The following is a 21,068-nucleotide window of genomic DNA, read 5'->3' as shown; positions in this document are numbered from 1 at the left end:
TTAGAATCCGAAATCAAAGATTAAAAATTTCATTTCTGTCATATCATTTCGATTAAAATTTTCATGTGAAAGTTGTATTTTGCCAGATTTTTGGTACACACTAATGCAGAAAGGTGTTGGACCCACGCAGGGTTATTTTTACAAAACGCGGCCGAAGGCCGCAACGCAGAAAGGTGTTATGTGCAAAAAAACTATGAATCGGGCCTCATATTTCGGACCCTATCGGGGCAATTTTATGGGTTTTCAGTAAATATCTTTCGATAGAAAGAAAATTTTTAATTTCCACTTTCGGATTCTTTTGAAACGGATGTCAAAACGTGTCTTTTGATACCACCTTTGACAAAATTAGATGGGGCACCTTCTTGTAAAACGTTACCGGAAAAAAAAATTAAAAAAATGGAAAGCGAGTAATTAAAACTTTTTTAAATTAATTTAAACAAACTTTATAATCAGCAATTTTGTACACATTTATAGAAAAAACAAGTTTTCAACCAAGGATTACATTGAACAACTTTTTGACCTTCTGGAGCGATATCCCGAACTTGGACGAGGCAAGGCAGTTCGGATGCAGCCAAAATAGGTGAAACTATGCGAACATGAGTCCCATTGATACCAATCACTACTCCTGGGAATCCTGTTTTAGAGTAAAACACAATTTTTGCTGTTTGAGTTTTAATCCACTTCGCACAAATTTGCTTCTCAATAACATCTAAAACCAGTCCAACACCAAAATCATTTCCGCGGCATTTTTGATAGCTGCCATCAGCAAGGAATTTGAGTGTGACGCATAATTTTAAAATAGGGGTACAGCCTTCTCTCCAAAGCGTTTACGGAAATGGTTTAGTACTGAGCAAAATGCTTCGTTTCAAATCTGCAAAATAACTTCATTTGAAGCTCATCATTTGTCAGTTAAACATTTTCTTAATTGGTGCTTTGTAGTTCCAAGGGATTGGAATGGTCAAGCGAATGTTTTCCGTAATCGCGACATGCCAATCGCCAACATTTTCGCCATTATAAAATAGATTTCATATAATATCATATAATATCTTGTAATAAAAACATCACTTTTGCAATTGCTTAAATTTCCGCCACAAAATGATCAGCTGTTCATATATCTGTCAAATCATCACTTTCTTAGGTTGGCAACACCAATTCAACTTCAACTGAAATAAGTTGTAATTCGCAATACCAAACAGGAGTTGAGTTGTAAACCGTAATAGGGGCATATGCATGTGTTTGTGCGTCTCTTCTCCGCTGCTCGTATGGACATATGGGTAGACATAATGATTGATTTAATGATGTGCATATAAGTCACTGCTTAGCATCGGCTTAGAGATGATAGTATCCCTTAGTGTTGCTAATGTTCGTCACACTGCCCTCCAACTAAGTCTGATCGCCCCGATCAAACAAATTTCCTGATCTAAACGCCGCTAGCTTCTCCAAATGTACCGCTCTTCTACTTTGTGGTTCCCCAATGGTTTGTATGCGGTAGATGGTGTCACTGATCTTCGTCACAATTTTGTACGGGCCTTCCCAACTGCACCGAAATTTGGATGGAACACTTTTCTGCCGGTGAGGGTTATATAACAGCACCAAATCTCCCCCCAAGAAACCTTTCGAATTATTGTTCTCATCGTACCTGCGTTTTATTTTACTACTCATTATCCTGGATTGTTCCCTCGCACTCTGTTGTTTGGCCAATGAAGAACTACTTCCCAGAGCTTGATCTTGACAGATTGACTTTGCGTCATCAGTATCGTCTTCACGTTTCCCAACAGTAATGCGCCCTGGCTTGAAACCACCCTTGCATTCTTTCTGCGAAATTCTATCGTTCGTTTTAATGCGTCCATTTGGGTTTGTCAACGCCAGTGTTTCTCTCGCAGGTATGTTGTTGTTGCTGTTGTTGTTGTAGCAATCGTCGCCCCACCTAATAGCCGCGACCGATCACAAATTACCATCAATATCCTCTAACGGGAGTCCAAGGAAACTTGCCGTTTCAACAGGGGTGGACCATAAGGAAAGGGGTGTTAGAGGCGTTGGTTCCACATTACAATTAAAGAGATGGTTGGTGTCATGTGGGGACACATTGCAAGCGGGGCATACATTTTGTATGTCGGGGTTGATTCTGGATAGGTAAGAGTTTAACCTGTTACAGTATCCAGAACGAAGTTGAGCAAGAGTGACACGCGTTTCCCTGGGGAGTATGCGTTCCTCTTCCGCGAGTTCTGGATATTTTTCTTCAAGTACTGGATTCACCGGGCAATTCCCGACATAAAGGTCCGACGCCTGTCTATGGAGTTCACCAAGGACCTGCTTGTGTTTTTTCGCTTCATACGGCTGGGTTCTCAGGTGCCGTATTTCCTCAAAATGCTTACGGGGATGACTCCTTAGGCCTCTAGGCGGTGCTGGTTCGTCAATCAGATGTCTGTTGGGATGCCCAGGTTTCTGGGTATTCAACAGAAACTGTTTGGTCAGCATCTCATTTCTCTCCCTGATGGGGAGTATTCTCGCCTCATTATGCAGATGGTGTTCTGGGGACATAAGAAGACAGCCCGTGGCGATTCTGAGAGCAGTATTTTGGCAGGCCTGTAGTTTCTTCCAGTGGGTAGTATTTAGGCTTGGCGACCATATGGGTGACGCGTAGCACGTAATCGGCTGGCTAATTGCTTTGTATGTGGTCATGAGCGTTTCTTTATCTTTTCCCCAGGTACTGCCAGCAAGGGATTTGAGGATTTTATTACGGCTCTGAATTCTCGGAACAATTGCGGTTGCGTGCGCACCAAAATGTAGATCCTGATCAAACGTCACACCCAAGATTTTGGGGTGTAGGACAGTCGGTAGCGTAGTGCCACCGACGTGGATGTTCAATATGGTCGACATTTGGGGCGTCCATGTTGTAAATAAGGTAGCGGAAGATTTAGTCGGTGACAATGCCAGGTTTCGCGAGGCGAAAAAACTGAAGAGATCAGGGAGATAGCCGTTTATTTTATTGCATAGCTCATCGATCTCTGGGCCTGGGCCTGTGGCCATTATTGTGCAGTCATCGGCGTAGGAAACGATTGTGACTCCTTCCGGTGGTGAAGGTAGCTTGGATATGTAGAAATTAAACAAAAGTGGGGATAGGACACCACCCTGTGGCACCCCTTGTTTAATTCTCCTTGGTTTTGATGTTTCGTTTCTGAATTGCACCGATGCCTGCCGACCACCCAGATAATTTGCGGTCCACCTTTTAAGACATGGGGGAAGGGTAGACCCTTCCAGGTCTTGCAGTAACGAGCCATGGTTGACCGTATCAAAGGCTTTTGATAGGTCTAGCGCTACGAGTACTGTTCTATGGTGGAGGTATTGATTCAAACCGCAGTTTATCTGGGTGCCAATGACATTTAGCGCGGAGGTAGTGCTATGGAGTTTTCTGAAGCCATGCTGATGAGGGGCTAGCTGCAAATATGCTTGGAAATAAGGGAGCAAAATGACTTCAAGCGTCTTTGCCACTGGCGATAGGAGAGATATCGGACGATATGACTCACCTATGTTAGCTGGTTTCCCAGGCTTTAGTAGCGGGACCACCTTGGCCATTTTCCATTTCTCGGGTATGACAAAGGTGGAAAGATACAGGTTGAAGACATGCGCTAAATATTTGAAACCCTCTTTCCCTAGGTTTTTAAGCATCGGCATGGCTATGCCGTCTGGGCCCACTGCTTTGGATGGTTTAGCGCGACCAATGGCGTCCTCAACCTCTCTAGCGGTGATGGTGATTGGTGACGCGCTGAATTTGTGTTTATGTGCGTGTCTATTGCCTCTCCGTCTATCTTTGTCAACCGTAGGATGCATTATATATTGTCGGCAGAAAGCGCTCGCGCATTTTTTCGCATCCGACAGCACCTTATCGCCAAAGGCGATGGAAACTTTGTCTTTGTGCTTAGCCGGATTCGATAGGGACTTTACGATGGACCAAAGTTTACCTACACCGGTAGAGAGGTTACAACCCATTTCGCCCGCTTGTGCTCGTCCACAAGCAATCTGATGCGTTGGTTTATATCCCTTATTTGGGGGTCGCCTGGATCAAGCTGTCTTATAAGGTCGCGTTCCCTCGCTAAGCTCGCGGCCTCCGCCGGGAAGTGGGGCCGGATTTCGGGAATTCTCCCGGCGGGAATGAAATGTGCCGAGGCGGATTCAATGACCTTACTGAAGGCACGCTCCCCTTGGCGGGCATCAGTCGGGATAGGGAGGGCAGCAAAGCTGCTGTCTGTTGCAGATTTATATTCTTCCCACTTTCCTTTTTTGAAGTTTATGAAAGTGCGTTTTTCGGTGACGATGAAGTCGGCGGTATGCTCGAACGAAATAAGTATTGGCAGGTGGTCGGATGCCAATGTTACCATTGGCTGCCAGTTGACGCAGTTTACGAGTTCTGCGTTCACGATTGAGATATCTGGCGAGCTATGACAGCTTCCTACCATACGTGTGGGGGCGTCTCCGTTTATTGTGCAGAACGTCGTTTCTTCTATTTGATCCGCCAACATCTCACCCCTACTGTCCGCCCGCAAGTTTGAATGCCATAGGTCGTGATGGGCATTGATGGGCAGGTATCTTTGATTTTGCTTTGTTTGGCCCATTCGTTCTATCAACCTTTACCTTTGACTTTCGTGGTCTTTGTCGACTCTTCTCCACCAGTACTCGATTACTGCTGAGCCCTCTTTCCCAACTGAAGTTAAGTGGCACATCCTGGTTCTCATAGCGCTTAATCTTTCTCCGCATATCGATCCTGTCAGGGTCAACTAAGAAGTCCACTCCCAATGACTTCATCAACGATCTCCGCCACAACGAATTTGTGTAGAACCATGGCCTTCCCAATTAAGACTTCACATATCACTTCTCCCTGGACTTGGTTATACTCGCCTGTGAGCGTACGCAGCCTTGCTCCAGGTAACGGTTTTACTATCCCGTTGACCAAGTCTGATCGGATTAAGGAATGGGATACGCCCGTATCTACAGTCAGTACACGCTCCTTGCCATCCACATTTCCTTTGACTGTAAGACTGCTCTAGTTTCTTCCAATATGCGAGATACATATCACAGGACATTCAATAGCTGGGGCAAGTTTTCGATCTTTACATCTGACTCGCTCTTGCTTATCTCCTTCAGCTTTGCGTTTACGGCCACCCAATTTGGAATTACCAGGACCGGTGCTGCAATTAGGAGAAATATGACCTGGGTTACCGCACTTGAAACATTTCATTGCACTATTATTCTACTGTTGCGTTCCTTTTAAAGCTTCTAAAATTGCGTCTACCCACTCTAGCCTTTCTACTTCCACACGGCGTGGAGAAGCGACGCTGTTTCCTGAATCAGATCATGTGATACCGTTTCTGCGAATGTTGGTTTTGGGTTTGCGTATGTAGCTCGCTTTGTTTCGACATAGTGCCTGCCATTTATAAAGCTCTGAATCTTTACCCTTTCAGTGTATTCCACGGGTGCATCCGCATTCGCTAAATGTGCCAGCTTTCAACATCCGACGCAAACTCTTGCTATGTTTCACCAGGCCTCTGGAAGTGGTTCAGTAACTCCATTTGGTATATCTGTCTCCTATGCTCAGTTCCGTATCGTTTCTCTGGAGCACCCATCAATGCTTCATAACAGTTCCGTTCGCCCTTTGGAATGGTTTGTAAAATCTCAGATGTAGGCCCTTTCAACGCCGTGAACAGTGCAGCAACTTTATCTGCACCATTCCAGTTGTTCACTGTTCCGGTCTTCTCAAACTGTAGATAGATAGATAGATAATTAATTGAGGATCGCACTGCGACCATTGGTCTATTGTGCCCTCAACTGCTTCACAGCACCTCATCCAAGCCGACTTCTCTGATGAACCCTAGCAGTTCACCTGGCTTGAGGGATTTGATGTGAGAGTGCTCTGGCCATGGTGAGCCCAAAAACTTAGCCCTACGTCTTGAGATTGCGTCACATTCCAGGAGTATATGTTCCGCCGTCTCCGGTGATCGATCACAAAATCGGCATGTGTTGTTCGATAGGATGCCCAGCTTCTGCATGTGGCTGTTCAGTCTGCAGTGCCCTGTAAGAATAGCTGTTAGGATCCTCAGGTTATCTTTCGACAGACCCATTAATGCTCTATATCGAGTTGTGTTGTAGCCCCCCAGCAGTAACTTAGATTGCCTCAAGCCTGGCATATTGCGCCAGTGTTCTTCCCTCTTATCCCTTTCTTCTAATTGTAGATGCCCTCTGATTTCCTGCAGGCCTACTGGCAGGAACGGCTCAGGAACAATAGGTCGTGTCATTGCTGCCTCCTTTGCCAGGCTGTCCGCTTGCTCATTGCCATCCACTCCCCGGTGGCCAGGAACCCAGGCCAACAACAGTTTGTTGTGTGCTCCTAGTCGATTTAGCTTTTCAACGCACTCAAGTACTAGTGCTGATTTTATTTCAGACGCCGAAATCGCCTTGAGGGCGGCCTGACTGTCACTGAGTATGGCAATTGTTTCGTTGGAGTATTCGCGCTGAAGGTTCAGGTCAGCACACTGGCTTATAGCGAACACTTCCGCTTGAAAAATGCTCGGGTGTGCTCCCAGAGGCGTTGATATCTTGGCTCTGGGTCCAATGACTCCAGATCCAATCCCCTCTGGCGTCTTCGAGCCATCTGTGTACCATACTATTTTATTTAGCTGATGAATGTACACAATTCTGCTTTCCTCCCACGTACCCTTGTCTCCCAATTCTACTTTATACCTTCTCTCATAGACTATCTGCCTGAGGATATCATCCCTCGGGAGCTGAGAGATTGGGATCTTCTCTCTCAATTCCTCCATGTTCCGGGACGATATAACTTTACCTATGCCCGAGCCCTCCTTAGCAATATTCAGGAGGGTTCTCTTGGCTGACTGCTCTATTGATATATGCAGCGGGGTCAGATCAAGGATAGCCTCCAGCGCTGCTGTAGGGCATGTGCGCATAGCTCCCGTGATGCATACACATGCCAGTCGCTGAAGTTTTGACAGCGCTTGCCTCGTCGTCGCCCGAGTTGTTTTCGATGCCCAGGCTATCGAACCGTATGTTATCATAGGTTTTACTATCATGGTATACATCCATCTTAGCACATGCGGGCTACAGCCCCATGATTTGCCTGCTAGACGTTTGCATATCATGATGGACCTCGTGGCCTTAGCTCTCATGGAGTCGAAGTGCTGTTTCCATAGGAGCTTGGTGTCAAAAGTGACCCCCAAGTATTTCACCGCGGTTCCCTGTTCTAGTGCTACGCCATTTATTGTAATTGCTCTCAGGGCCGGTAGGGCCCTTCTTCTGGTGAAAGGGATGATGGTCGTTTTAGATGGGTTGATGTTCAGCCCCACACTGGCACACCATCCCTTCGTAATATTCAGTGCTCTCTGTATTATGTCACAGAGCGTACTCTCGAACTTACCCCTTGCAATTATGACGATGTCGTCAGCGTATCCCTGGCATCTTATGCCACTGTCAGATAGCTTTTGCAGGAGTTCATCCACTACTAGGCTCCACAGAAGGGGTGATAGAACACCTCCTTGAGGGCACCCCTCGTGGTATTAACCTTAACTGCGCTGTTGCCTACATGGACTTCAGCGATTCTTGTGCGGAGTAGATTGTCAATCCATCTCTGGATAGGCATCTGAATTCCTCTTCTCTGCAGTGCTATATTTACGCTTTCATGAGATGTGTTGTCAAAGGCACCCTCAATGTCAAGGAAAGCGCAAATCACTGTTTCCTCTGTTTCGAATGCCCTCTGTATTTCAGATGTTAATTGGTACAGAGCTGTGTCCGTGGACCTACCCGCTCTGTACGCATGCTGGCTATTATGTAAGGGCCAGCTCTTGAGGGCGTTCGACCTGATTTCTTGGTCCAATATCTTTTCCATTGCCTTCAAGACAAAGGAAGTTAGACTTATTGGTCTGAAGGACTTTGCCTGCGAATAGTCCTTTTTTCCTACTTTTGGTATGAAAACCACTTTTGCTCTTCTCCACATCATGGGTATGTATCCCAGTGCCAGACTATCTCTCATGATCCTGGCCAGATGTGGGATGATCTGTGTCCCTTGCTGCATTAGCACCGGGTAGATGCCATCCACCCCCGGAGATTTGTATTTCTCAAAGGATTCCACTGCCCATCTGACTCTGGCCTCACTGAAGAGGGAGTTGGCCAGTTGCCAGTCTGATGGGGTTGGTTTCACTCTGGGGAACACAGGTTCCGGTACTTGCGGAGAGGCACCCGGAAAATGCGTGTGTAGCAGGGCCCTCGCTCGCTCCTCCACCGTTCCGGTATAGGTACCGTCTGGAAGCCTAATCGCTAAGTTAATCTCCCTCTGCTCTTTGGCTAGGGCCTTGCGGAGCCTTGCCGCTGCAGGTGTGCTAGAAATTCCCTCGCAGAAATTTCTGAAACTTTCCCTTTTAGCTTTCCTTATCTCTTTATTGTACTTTGTTAGATTCTGAGTGTATTCCTCCCAGTTGCCGGTTCTTCTTGCCCCGTTAAAGAGTTTCCTGACTTTCTTCCTTAGTAGTGTCAGGTCATGCGACCACCAGGGGGTTGCCTTCTTACCCTTAACTAAGGAGACTCGGCAACTGGAGTTGTAGGCATCTATCATTATCTGATTTGCCCTATCTACCCTGCCCTCTAACTCAGTACAGTTAGTGCTTCTGCTCTTATTTCTGAGACTATCCGCGTTAGCCTCTATGATACTTTTATAGCTGCCCCAGTCTGTTTTCCTGAGATTTCTTTTAGGGCTGTATTGCCCCGATACAGCACCCAGCTCAAACCTTATGATCCTATGATCCGATAGGGAGGGTTCTTCTGAGACTCTCCATTTCGAGATCATATTCTCAGTTAGGTTGTTGCCAAGTGTTATATCTAGGACTTCTGCCCTGACTCTCGTGACAAACGTCGGTTTGCTCCCGACGTTATATATATTCAAATCGTTGCTGACTATATATTCTAGTAAACACTCACCCCTTTGGTTGGTATCATTGCTGCCCCACTCCGTGTTGTGGGAGTTAGCATCGCTTCCTATGACCAACGGAAGTTTCGCTCTTCTGCAGTGTTCCACTAGCTTCTGCACGTTAACTGGAGGGACTGTGCTGTCGTCCCCCGGGAAGTAGGCTGCGGCCAGCACAATGCTGGTGTTGTCTCCATTCACCTTTGCCTCGATCTGCACCGCCACCAGATCCCGGCTTAAAAATTCTGTAATGCAAAAATAGTTAATGTTTGACTTAAGCATTACACATGCTCTTGGTCTCTGCTGTGAGAGATCCCAAATAACTTTGTTATTACTTACATTAAGGCCCCTCACCTGTCCCTTGTAAGCCCAAGGTTCTTGTATGAGGGCGATGCCCAGATCATCCGAGGCGAACCTGCTCACCAGTACAGCCGAGGCTGCAATGGCGTGATGGAGGTTGATCTGGGCTATTTTCATGCTTGCGCCGGTCATTTTGGCCCGGCCGGCCTCATCGGATCATCTTCATCCGATAATCCGCTCTCGCTTTCGTCCCGCCTATTCAGCTCCAGCTCCTGGAGGTCGAGGCCCTCGATGAGCTCTTGTGTGGTGGGGATTTCCTTTTCATCCCAAGGCTGCACGGTTTTGTCCTTGCTTGCTGCGGTGGGAGGGTTTGTGGTCTCGCGAGCTCTGATGGTATCGGTGCTCGCGTCCGTCATGTTTTCGTCCGACAGCTCGCCTCTGTCGGTGCCCTCTGCCTCCGCCTTGTCTTCCGGCTGCACACTATTCCCTGGTTGCCTCTGCCTCCAGGGTCTCACTAGGACCAGGCCGTACCTATAGTGCAGCTTAAGCCCGTTCCTGCGTATGATTTGATACGATTCCTCGTCTATGCCTACGTCGAGACGTAGGCCTGTTTCCTCTGCGCTACAATTTATGACGCGCCATCTCTGCGTCCTGAGGCCCTCATTTTGGTTGGCGAGGAGCCGTAACGCAAACTCTTTTGGGCGTTCCGCACTTCTGGGGAGGAACATAGTCACATTATGCGTTGGCGGTATTTCCTCCCCGCGTCTCGTGCATAATTGTGGCCCTGTCCACCCCTCAAGCGTCGGTATTACTTCAACGAGCCATTTAACTGTTTTTTCGTCCTCGCAGTCCACGAGGAGCAGCCCTGCTCGGAAATATACCCCGCAAAAAACTAGGGCATGCCCACATCTCCTGAACACTCCGTCCATTATGAGCTCTTGGAGATTCGTCAGGTCTTCTTGACTTAGGGCCTCCGCCGGGTAGTTACTGGGCAGAACAGCTATTCGGATACCCCTAAGGGCTTCCGAATAGCTCTGCTGCCTTGGTGCCATCCCAGCAGGTACCCCAGTCGCCCTGGCTTGAATCTCCCTGCCCGTGGGTGCAGTGTTCCTGGCAGCGTGGGCCCGTTGCCTTTTTGAGCTCGGAGTTTCCTCCGGCGTAATTTGCCCGATCCTGCGCTTTTCAGCGGGAGCGGGCGCATGCTGGTCAGCTGCCGCTGGCTGTGCTCTCCTTCCTTCTTTGCTTCCACGTTGAGCGTTGGCTTTCCTCTGCCCGTGGTCTAGCTCATGCCTGCGCTCATCTGCCCTGGCTCTTGCCTCCCTGGGCGACAGGCCTTCCTCTAGATACCGGAGGTATCTTTTTACCCCAGCCCCACTTAGTCCAAATCGTCTCTTGTCATCCAGCGCTCCTGGACTGCCCCGTGGTGGAAGTGCAGGTTGTCTGCCTCTGTTGTGCCTTCTGTTAGGCCGCCTCCACTCCTCCGGGTTCCTCTCTGTATTTTTCCCTTCGTGGGACCTTTCATAGGTGCCCTGTGAGCTGCTATTGGAGTCATGCTCCGACGGTGAACGCCTAGACTTACTCGTCCCTCTAGAGGGACTGCTAGGGTGGTGGTTTTCGTGCTTGGATGCACCGTCGTAGCCTCTCTTTGTCAGCTTTTCTCGCTCTCTTGCAGTTAACTCTGTTGTTTTCTCTTTCGGCCCGCGCTGCGCAATGGAGGTACTGGGCCCTCCATGGATCGCGGGTTTGTTTCCTGCCGCCGCCTTCTGCTCACCTTGTTTGGCCTGCCCGCGCTGCTCACCGGTGGATAGGGGTCCATTGGGGATCGCGGGTTTTTCTGCTTCCTGGTTGGAGTGCTCTTCGGGCCCGCGCTGCTCTCCTTGGGTTTTGGTGCTGCCCTTGGGGTTCGCCGTTTTGAGAGCCGATTCCCTGTATACTCCAGTGCTAGTGGAGGGAGATTCGTCCCTCTGATGCTCTAAGAAGAGCATTGCCTCCTCTCTCGTGAGGCTTTCCAGGAATTGCCTGAAGTACGTGCGTGGCCTGCTGCTTCTCTGCCCGCTGCTCTTCCTGGAGCCCGTTTTTTTTTGTTGTGATTTTTTGTTATTGTTGTTGTTGGTTTTTTTGTTGTTGTTGTCCATCATCTTGTTCTTACGACAACTTGCTTGACATGGCAAGCGTTGTTGTCTCTGCTTTAGTTTGGGGAACTGGGTTGGTCCGCCGCGGCAGAGCCACTTGACGCGGTAAGGCCATGGTTACTCCCCAAGGTGGCCCGGTGTTGGGGAGGCGCCGTTATAATACAGCCGGTGTTGTGGACCTCCTGGCTGCAAACCAGTCCAATGGGCACGGTGACGCATGACATCCTGGATTAGGAGGTGACAGTTCCTGGTTACCGATCGCATTCGACCACATCTGTCAGGTGAGCGCGGTTGACCCGCTCCCATCTGACCAATTAGTATCGAATGCGATCGGCGTAAGCCCCTGCACCGCTACAAGGTGACTGTCTTCGCAGGGGTCTCAAACTGTAGCTTAAAGCCCTGGAAAGGAACAGAACCGTCAAATGATGGTGTTTTTACCTTTGGATAGCTTGCTGAAACAGCTGGGCGGTTTAGTTGTAACTGCTCCTTACGACCATTTAACGCTCCTATCTCGGCATCAATTTTGTCTTCGAGTTGTAAAATTTTTGCATCCTGCCCTTCCAGTTTCACAAAGAGCTGCGATGATGCCTGTTCCGAAATTTGTGCCCGTATTTCAGATATACATGCCTCTTGCGCTTCCAGTTGAGATGCCAAATATGTGTTCTTTTCTTCCAATTGTGATGTTATGCGGGTGTCCTGCGATTCCAGTTGGGATACCATATACGTGTTCTGTTCTTCCATTTGTGATGCCATATATGTCTTCTGTTCTTCCAGTTGAGATGATATTTGCGACGACATTGATGTTACTGTCGATCTATCTGCAGATATTTCAGCCAATATCATGTTCAAGTCTATGCTGGTAACTGTCTGCGATGTATCGTTTTTCTCTTCAATTTTTGTTGTCTCCCCGCCATCAAGAGGAAAGACATACTCTTCCCCGTTAGTTCCCCCTAGTTCCATTGCCTTTCGTAGTCGTGCCTGAAGTTCGAATTTATTGCCGGTTGTATTCAATCCACGGCCCTCCAACTCCTTCTTCAATTGCTGGATCTTCAATTCACTCCACTTTGCCATGTGCTTGTTGCACTCGAAATCTTCGGAATTTATTCAACAATTCCTCTTCTCACATCAATTGTAACGATTTTACTGCAATTCCGCTTATTCCAAATCTTCTGCTAACGTTAGAATCACTAAACTGTTGAATAAATATGTAACTCCAATATTGAATAATGAAAAAATGGCCTTTATTAAAGTACTTCACAATAACACTTATAATTCGCAACTAATAGCTTGCTTAAACCAAACTGATTGTCGTGCCTCTACTGTTGCTGCCTTTTATACTGTCTGGTTTCCTCGTTGCATACTTCTAGGCTTTTCTATTCTAGAATTTACTAGTTAGTCATCAGCTACAACTACGTTTATAGCTTCTCATATGCGCGTGTATACGTGAGTAATACTTGCACAAATTATTTCCTTCTTTTGTGAGCATCTCAGATAAGATATATGCATGTGTTTGTGCGTCTCTTCTCCGCAGCTCGTATGGACATGTGGGTTGACATAATGATTGATTTAATGATGTGCATACAAGTCACTGCTTAGCATCGGCTTAGAGATGATAGTACCCTTAGTGTTGCTAATCTTCGTCACAATATGTAAATAGTTTAGGTTAAAATTAAAAATGCAATTTATGTTTTATTTATATAAATGAAATTTTTATGAATACTGAATCCATATGTAAATAGGTAAAGTTAGAATAAATAGCGTAAATGAATTTATTTTGAGCAATGAAATTTTAGTGAATAATGAAAATATTAAAAAAAGTAATCAGATATATATGTAAATAAGTAAAACTAAGTTAGAATAAATATTGTGATATATATATTTAATTGGACGTTTTGAGATTATTTTATAGTCTTTTATCACAAGTGCTATATAAACGTGTACATATACTGAATAATATAAAAATTTTTACTTTATCAAACTGTGATTTTTGCCGGCTCAAGGTCCAATGTAATAAAACACTTTTTTAAATATTTCCCAATATATTTCAATCTCCTTCGGAGATCGTCTTCAGGGGCTATAACAATAACAAACAAATATTCACATATAAAACTGAATACAATTTTTCCATACATACATACATTAATTATCTTGTCCGATAGACGACACTTGTTAATTCGCCATGCAGTTCAGAACTAATTTTTTTTTTTTTTTTTTTTTTTGTTCTTTTGTGAGTCAAGTAAGTGTCTATAAATATGTGAGCAATTTTCTGTGTCCGTTTTGTAATTTAGTCTCTTGCTTGGTGATGTATTTGCTATGTGTAGCATTTCTAACGCTACACATAGCAAATACATCACCAAGCAAGAGACTAAATTACAAAACGGACACAGAAAATTGCTCACATATTTATACACACTTACTTGACTCACAAAAGAACAAAAAAAAAAAAAAAAAAAAAAAAAAAAAAAAAAAAAAAAAAATTAGTTCTGAACTGCATGGCGAATTAACAAGTGTCGTGTATCGGACAAGATAATTAATGTATGTATGTATGGAAAAATTGTATTCAGTTTTATATGTGAATATTTGTTTGTTATTGTTATAGCCCCTGAAGACGATCTCCGAAGGAGATTGAAATATATTGGGAAATATTTAAAAAAGTGTTTTATTACATTGGACCTTGAGCCGGCAAAAATCACAGTTTGATAAAGTCAAAGTAAAAAGGTCGTTACAATCAAATTTTAGTAAAAATTTTTATATACATCTTTATATTTTTTATTTATTATGATGCATCCTCTGTGATTGATTTGCACATCCGGTTTGATGGATCCGCCCTGACAAATGTTTACATAATGTTTGATGGTTCCACCCTGACTAATGTTTACATCCGGCATAATGCCTCCGCCCTGACAAATGTTTACATCCGGCATGATGCCACCGCTCTGACGAATGTTTACATCCGGCATGGTGCCTCCGCTCTGACAAATGTTTACATCCGGCATGATGCCTCCGCCCTGACAAATATTTATATCATGTCTGAAGTCACACGTATACAACCACACCCATCAGGTTTGTCATACTGCTAGAGTAAACCTGATGGGAGATTCGTACTGGGCCCTGATGTGACTTTCTTAAAGATGATCATTCATCTGATTGTCAGCTGTCTAGTAGGGTTGTCTAGCAAGATAACAGCACTTCAAAAGAAGTTAATAAAGAGAATCAGCAATGAAGTGAGCGGTCTTAAAACCAAAGCTACAGAAGAAGAGGCGCGTATAAATAGCCTCAAAGTTGTTGTTAGTGAATACAAGAGTGAATTGAGCAACATTCAGAATAAATTAAAGAGTGTGTAATCCGAGAAAGCGACTCCAGATTTTACTGCTGATGCTGTCTTATTTCGCGTGCCTTATGTACAGAGAGAAAATTTAAAAAGTATTGTAACGAATTTACTTGCAAATCCTCTTATTTGCAATCCTCTTTTTGCTAAGTTCGAATCACTAAACTGTTGAATAAATAACTCCAATATTGAAAATGGAAAAATGGCCTTTATTAAAGTACTTCACAATAACACTTATACTTTGCTTAACAACCAAACTGATTGATAGCTCAAATGAAACTCTACTATTCAAAATAATACTGCTATAGCTCGCTAGATAGCGCTTAATCGAAACTGCTTGACAGCTCAAATCAAACTGTTTTTCAGCACCTCTACATCTGTCGCCTTTTATACTCTTTGATTTTAACATTCGCATCTTCTAGTCGCGTCGAGAATCTACTAGTCCAGCAGCTCTGAAACTTCTCAGCTGTAACTACAATTGCACAATTTTATAGTTTTCTCATTGCATACTTATAGGAGTATCTCAGATATATGCATGTGATTGCGCATTGACTCTCCGCTGCTCGTACCCTGCAAAAATCGCGAGTACTCCATGCATGCATGTATGGAGTACTCGCTATGGACCAAGCGAGTGCTCCAAAATTAACCACAATTCATACAAAAAATATGGTCCAATTAACATTGCGATGTCCTAGGACCGGACCATATACTCCAGCTCCGCATTACATCAGAGTAATCCATGGAGTACCCCCAGTCCAATAAACATTGTGTAGTGATTACAATCGTTAAAAACGAGGAATGATCGGCTTACAACATGTTCGTGTAGAAACATGAGTTGGTCCATCGCTGCATTACAGTGGAGTAGAATGGTAAGTACTCCAGTGGACCACATGGTCCAACGATTTTTGCAGGGTATTCGTACATGGTACATATGTGTAGACGCAATTATTTATTCGTTTATGTAGATACATAATGATTGAATTATTGATGTGAATGTTTGTAGTTTACAGTCTCTCGCGCACACATAGGCGTATAAGTAAATGCATCTGTGTGTGACATCTCTCGGCTGCCTTATATACATTTGTGTATACATGATTTGATTATTGACGTAAATACCGCTTAGCATGGCCTTAGCATCGCCTTAGTGATGGTATAGCTTAGTGATGCTAATATCCGTGACACTGCCCTTCACCTAAGTCTGATCGTTCAGATCAGACAAATCTCTCGATCTAAACGCTGCTAGCATCGCCAAATGTACCACTCTTCTACTCCGTGGTTTCTCAATGCTTTGTATGCGGTAGATGGCACCACTGATCCTCTTCACAACCTTGTACGGGCCTTCCCACCTGCACCGAAATTTGGATGGAACACCTTTCCGCCGGCGAGGGTTGTACAACAGTACCAAATCTCCCACCAAGAAACCCTCCGAATTATTCTTGTTGTCGTACCTGTATTTCATCGTACTACTCATTATCCTGGTCCCGTATGCCATTTATAAAACTCTGGATTTTTACCTCGGTGTATTCCACAGGTGCGTCCGCATTTGCGAGATGAGTCAACCTTTCAACATCCGAGGCAAACTCCTGCAAAGTCTCATTCGCTCTTTGGTGACGGTTTTGCAACTCAATTTGGAATATCTGTTTCCTATGCTCGCTTCCATAACGTCTCTCGACAGCGGCCACCAATGCTTCATAGTTGTTCCGGTCTCCTTCGGGAATCGTCTGTAGGATTTCGGCTGCTGGCCCTTTCAATGCCACGAACAGAGCTGCAACTTTATCTTCAGCATTCCAGTTGTTCGCTGCCGATGTCTTCTCAAATTGGAGCTTAAATACCTGGAATGGAACAGAACCATCAAACATTGGGGATTTTACCTTCACAGTAGACGTTGAAGTGATTGGACGGTTCAATTGTAACTCCTGAATCCGATCTTTCAAAGCATCTATCTCCATTTTATCTTGTCGACCACTGAACCCTTCCTGAAACTGTGTTAGTTTCTCTTCCATACGCGATTCTAGTTGTGCAGAGATCTGCGATGATACCTGTGCTGAAATTTGTGTCGACATTTCTGATACACGTGCCTCTTGTGCTTCAACTTTAGATGTTATTTCTGAGACACGTGATACGTGTCTCCTGTGATTCAATTTTCGCTGTTATATGGTTCTCCTGTGATTCTAGTTGTTTTTCCATTTTGGATGTTATGCGTATCTCTTGCGAAGCCAGTTGAGATGACATTTGTGACGATATTTCTGAAATGCGTGCCTCCTGTGCCTCCATCTTGGATGTTAACTGTGTCGACATTTCTGACATATGCGTTTCTTGTGCTTCAATTTTCGATGTTATTCGTGTCTCTTGTGATTCCATCTGTGATGACATTGTCGATGTTTGAGCAGATATTGCAGCCAAAATCATGTTCAAGTCTGTGCTCGTAACTGTTTGCGATGTTTCATTTTTCTCTTCAATTTTTGTTATTTCCTCGCCATCAAGATGAAATTCATTCTCTTCCACATCAATTCCTTCTACTTCCATTGCCTCTCGTAGCCGTGCCTGAAGTTCAAGTTTAACGCCGATTGTATTCAATCCACGGCTCTTCAACTCCTTCTTTAGTTGCTGGATCTTCAATTCACTGAAATTTGCCATGTCCTTGTTGTCCTCTGAATTTATTCAACAAATCCTCTTCTGACACCAATTGTAACGAATTTACTTGCAAATCCTCTTATTTGCAATGCTCTTTTTGCTAAGTTCGTAGTGATTCGAACTGTTGAATAAATAACTCCAACATTGAATAATGGAAAAATAGCCTTTATTAAAGTACTTCACAATAACACTTATACTTTGCTTAACAACCAAACTGATTGATAGCTCAAATGAAACTCTACTATTCAAAATAATACTGCTATAGCTCGCTAGATAGCGCTTAATCGAAACTGCTTGACAGCTCAAATCAAACTGAATTTCAGCGTCTCTACATCTGTCGCCTTTTATACTTTTTGATTTAAAATTCGCATCTTCTAGTCGCTTCGAGAATCTACTAGTCCAGCAGCTCTCAAACTTCTCAGCTGTAACTACAATTGCACAATTTTATAGTTTTTCTCATTGCATACTTAAAGGAGTATCTCAGGTATATGCATGTGATTGCGCATTGACTCTCCGCTGCTCGAATTCGTACATGGTACAGATGTGTAGACGCAATTATTTATTCGTTTATGTAGATACATAATGATTGAATTATTGATGTGAATGTTTGTAGTTTACAGTCTCTCGCGCACACATAGGCGTATAAGTAAATGCATCTGTGTGTGACATCTCTCGGCTGCCTTATATACATATGTGTATACATGATTTGATTATTGACGTAAATACCGCTTAGCATGGCCTTAGCATCGCCTTAGTGATGGTATAGCTTAGTGATGCTAATATCCGTGACAGTATGTACAATCAAGAGTGTATGTCGATCGACTTCTTATCCCCGCAAGTAAGAGATATTTTTCGAACTGCGCGCCCATTGAACAAAGCTGCCAGCGCTATAGTCATTAAATTTCACAATCCCTATGATCGGATTTGGACTTTGCGTTCTTTAAAAACAAAGGCTGATGTTTCTCTTAATGATATTGATGTTGAGGGCAGTTTCAGAATTTATGAGAGCGTATCTAAAGGTACTAGAAAACTTCTTCATGAAGCAATTAAGCTTAGGTGTGCTGGCAAAATTGTATCTGCATTTACTCTTCGGGAAGAAGTGTACATACGAGCTACCAAAGACTCCGTTGCAGAGAAGATCCTGACTTCTAACGATATGATGCTGTACCACTGACTTCAAGTTGCGCTAGCTTATTGCAATTTAATATTATATTTCTATTTATATTATTATACGTATATAAATAACCTCATACATACATATAACACCAACGCCTTATGTTAAAATGGTCCGCTTAAATCTCTTCAAACCAGGATGCTTAACCAACGAACCGATATCATTTCGTTACGATAATTAACGTTAATAAACGAAACGAAATGGCTTTGTTTCGTTTATTAACGTTGATTATCGTAACGAAATGATATCGGTTCGTTGGTTAAGCATGCCTGCTTCAAACTCTTTAACTTATGTCTCTACTTTCGTTGCTGTAACTTTGTGTGTTTGTCTTATGGTTGCTTTTGTTTGCACACATTATGGTGACCCTTAGCAGCAATTTGAGTGGTGCGGGCAATAATAGTCTTGCTATGATAAATGTTTTATGCCAGCGTGGGAATGGTTTTAGTATTGTACATTTTAACGCCAGAAGCTTGAATGCTGAGAATATAGATTTTGTAAGGTATGTGTTTGAAAACTCAAATGTTGACGTTATATGGGTTTCAGAGATTTGGTTTTCTGAAGATCTTGATGACAGGCACTTCAATATAAGCAACTATAATCTGGTTTTTAATGACAGAGTGGGTAAAAAAGGGTGGAGGCGTTGCAATTTATTGTAAAAATTATATTAATATGAAGCCTATTTGCAAGTCTGTGGGCCCCGGTACAGAGTATTTGTTTGTTGAGTTGCGTGATGATTCTACAAAGGTCTTGTGTCATGCGTTTACAGTCCCCATAAAACTAATAGTTATGACTTGTTACTTTCTTCTCTGTCCTCGTACATTTTAGCTTATGATAGTATAATTGTTTGTGGTGACTTTAATGTTAATCTCTTCGTTCGTGACTAGTATAGTTCCAGTATATTTAATAACTTGTGTCACTGGTCTTAGTGTTGTAAATTGAGATATTCCTACAAGGTTTGGTATTAATTGTTGTACTTGTCTTCTTGTTTATTTCATTGTTTCTGACTTGGCTGTTGTTTTAAAATTTGACCAGATACCATTTCTATCAGACCATGACCTTATCTTTTGTTCCTTTGACTTTACCTTTGACCACTGCAAATAGTTCTTTTGCTTTTAGGGATTATCGTTCTCTTGACAACAATGCTTTGTTCTCCGATTTGTCCAATGTTGATTTCAGGGAATGTGGGCGCCTCATTACTGCCGATGAAAAACTTGAGTTTCTTAATAATAATATTCTAGATGCCTATAACAAGCATGTCCCCACTCGCTATAGCAACCCTACAAATAGGTCCTGTCCCTGAAATAACGGCCAAGTTATTTCTGCAATTAAAGCACGCAATAAAGCATACAAATCGTGGAGGAGGATTAAAACTGATGTAGCATGGCAGGCCTACAGAATCGCTAGAAATACTGCTAATAGGATTATAAGAAAGCAAAAATGGAAGTTCTTCACCTCAAGGTTAAATCCCTCATTACATCCTAAATATTTTTGGCGTAATTTAAAAAGTCTTCGAATATATGGAAATAAGAAGCAAGATTGTACTTTGAATGCAGATACCCTTTTCGATATTAAATATTTAACTAAAACATTGAAATTTAATTAAATTTCTTTATTTAGCACACTCAAAGATTTCACTTCACCACTTATGTCAGCAATAAAACTATCTTAACAATTTATTATTTTATTTTTATTTTTTTAAATTAAATTTATAATAAATTATAAAATTTACAGCTTGACGTTAGCGAAAATATGAAACAAATCGGACCACAAAAAAAAAATTTTTTTTGAATATCTCGATCCATGTGCTACCTAGTGGCGATTTTTTTCATATCTCGCTTTCTATTTGTGCATGTATTATGTGTTCCAAATATAAACGAAATCGGACCACAAAATACGATTTTTTTAAATATTTCGATCCATGCGCCAACTATCGGATTTTTTTCTTATTATTGCCTTGTCATCGGGTTCTGAACTATATTCCAATTTTCAAGCTTGTAGCTTATCGGCAAGTTACTTTAATTTCAAGTACCTGGGCGACCGAGCTTTGCTAGGCAATCTTCGAGTATGCCGCATAACATACTTTGTTCTACATGTCATCATTAATCAAACTCTTCTTTTTTATATGTACATATATTATATATTTTTACTTACAAATATTTGATTTCCTTAAAAATAGATTTCAAAAACATATCAAACACTAACCGCAAAATGAACTGGAATGAAAAATTTGAAATGGGTAATTCCAGCCTATAGTATAAGGGATTGTTATGATAATTAGTCTCACAATTTTATTACATTCCAAAAACTTTTAAATTTCTCGAATGACAACTATTAGTTATGACAACTATCAGTTAGTTTAATTAAATGTTTACTTACTTCCCTAAGCGCCATCTGTTGGTAAGTATTTAAATAGTTAGATGTCGTTTTCAAATTGAACATATGCCTCTAGTGGTGTTCAACGGTAGCAAATTACCATGATGAGATTTTTTTTTGCTATGGTGAGAAATCTTTCTAATAGTAATCTGTGAGAAATTG

Source organism: Eurosta solidaginis, chromosome 1 (genome assembly GCF_040869045.1).
Source record: "Eurosta solidaginis isolate ZX-2024a chromosome 1, ASM4086904v1, whole genome shotgun sequence".
Lineage (NCBI taxonomy): Eukaryota > Metazoa > Arthropoda > Insecta > Diptera > Tephritidae > Eurosta > Eurosta solidaginis.
The sequence above is the reverse complement of the archived record's forward strand: the minus strand, read 5'-3'. Positions refer to the sequence as shown.